Genomic DNA, 2328 nt, shown 5'->3' with positions numbered 1-2328 from the left:
CCTGGAACTCACTTTGTAGACCAGGCTAGCCTCGAACTCAGAAATCTGCCCATCTCTGCCTCCCAAGTGCTGGGATTAAAGACGTGCACCACCACACCCGGCATGAGTCAACTATTCTTAAGACTAAGAAAATACATTCTTTGTGGGTGGATAATGGTAAGTTCCGCCTCTCTAAGTTGAACTTGGCCACTGCTGTAAGAGATGCACACCAGTGCTGATGTGCAACAACAACAAGATGAAACACAAAAGCAACTATTCCAAACTAATATTTTATTTGTCCATCATTCATCTATGTATGTATGTATATATGCATGTATGTATCTACCTATGTATGTATGTATGTATGTATGTATGTATGTATGTATGTATGTATCTATCTATCTATCATCTATCTATCTATCTATCTATCATCTATCTAATATGGACAGGGTCTCATTCTGCAGTTGAACTTATTATATACCCTAGACTGACCTCTAATTTGTAGAAACTCTCCTACCTCTGTCTCCTAAAGGCCGAGATTACATACATAACCCACCAGACCCCGTTCAAAATCTGCTATTCCAAGTCCAGATTCTTGCTTTGGGGGACTGTCTGTGCTTTCCTTCGTTTTGTTTGGTCGTCATGGTCATCCACCAAGCACTATTGTCCATAAAACCCCTCAGCTGAATCTGCTTCACCTGCCAGTGAGTATTTTTAAACACATATCCATGGATTCTTCACTCTTCCTGACGCTTCAGCCTTTGTTCAGTATCTATGAATACTACAGAAAAGGTTTTCTGGAGACATGACTTGAAATCTGATCAGTGAGTGGTTGGTGAATGAATGTATTCTCAGAGCATTGGCTGCTCCAGTCCTCAGGCAGCTGTGTTTTCACTATTACAAACATTGTTCACTCTTTTAATTTGTTTCCCCTGATGTTGGTCTTTACATTTACTTTTGTTTAATTCTTTCACAGTCCAAGAGCTACATTTCCAGGTAGTGGTGACTGCTATTTAGGAACAATAAGCACTTCCAGGAAAACAAAACACAGAAGACTTCCACATTTATGCAATGAAACGTTCTCTGACAATTTCATTTTTACTCTTTGCTTTTTTATTTATTTATTTTTAAAAAAAAAATGTGATTACACTGAATTAAAGTTTGGCCCTTATTATTTTCTTACAGTCACCTAGATTTCTCAGCTATGTCCTCTATATAAACACCAGATTTCTCTATAGGTTGAATGAAGATTCTCTAGTCTTTATTGTGGGGCAATGGACCATGCCAGGAAACCTGGTAAGATTGAGCAGAGTTGAAAGCCCTGGAACCCAGAAAGGGATGGTAGAAGCTTCACCTGCTTCCCCCACCCACCCTCCAGGTCCCTGTCATGTGACCACAGCACACCATGGAGATCTTGATGATCAGTCACATAGGTGCAGTGGTCCCAAGCCCTTCCACATGCCGATGAGGCATCCCCAACATCTCATACCAAGCTAAACTAAAGTATCTGCTGTCAGACCCCAACCCACCCCCAAAATGTATATAAGATCCTATCCAGAAAAAATAAAGATGTGTAAGAATTACTCTATCACCTGAGCGTATCTGTCATTTAAGAACTGTAATACTCCCCAGGGAAGAGAATGCTCTCCTGAAGCTTTTGAGACTAGAAGCTCCTCTGCACCTTGCTTGATAGCTGAGGCTCCTGCCAGCGTGGCTCTGCACAGCACAGCTGCTTGGAGCAATGGTGGTGGCAGCTGCAGCAGCAGAGGCACCAGAGCAGCTGCTGCAGTTGCATTCTCCCCTCCATGCTCATTCCCTCACTCTCCCCTTTTCTTGAATGCTACCACCATGCCAGAGATATCAGCAGATCACATCCGGTACGCAGACCAACATTCTATCATACAGGCTCTTATATAATCTATCACCATTGTACTGTGAAACTAGAATTCTCTTCTTCAGGAGGCTATTAGCCATTGTGAATTATCTTGCCAGAATTTTAGCTTCTGACAACCCATTTGCCTGGGTGAACAATTTAAGCAACCATATTTCTTTTTACAGATTTCATTATTTTTGTCTTGTGTGTATTAGCATTTTGCTTGCATATATGTATGTGCATCATGTGTGTGCAGTGCCTGTGGGGGCCAAAAGTGGCATTGAATCCTATGGGACTAATATAAGGGGAAGATTGAGCCACCATGTGTGGGCTGCGAACTGAACCCCATTTTTATGACAAGTGAGCGACCCTTGTTCAAGCTAATAAGGCAGAGGACACCAGGGATTCTCCTCTATCATCTACTAGATGTACAGAGGCACATAAAATATCTCTCTCTCTCTCTCTCTCTCTCTCTC

General features: G+C 42.0%; 1 protein-coding gene across 2 annotated transcripts in view; it reads right to left on the bottom strand.

The window, feature by feature from the left end:
* Window positions 1-2328, bottom strand: part of Pdgfd (platelet derived growth factor D) — a 214468-nt gene that overhangs the window by 11888 nt on the left and 200252 nt on the right. The gene's annotated exons all lie outside the window — the stretch shown is intronic.

Source organism: Mus pahari, chromosome 10 (assembly GCF_900095145.1).
Source record: "Mus pahari chromosome 10, PAHARI_EIJ_v1.1, whole genome shotgun sequence".
In the NCBI taxonomy this organism is placed as follows: Eukaryota; Metazoa; Chordata; class Mammalia; order Rodentia; family Muridae; genus Mus; species Mus pahari.
The sequence above is the reverse complement of the archived record's forward strand: the minus strand, read 5'-3'. Positions and strand labels throughout refer to the sequence as shown.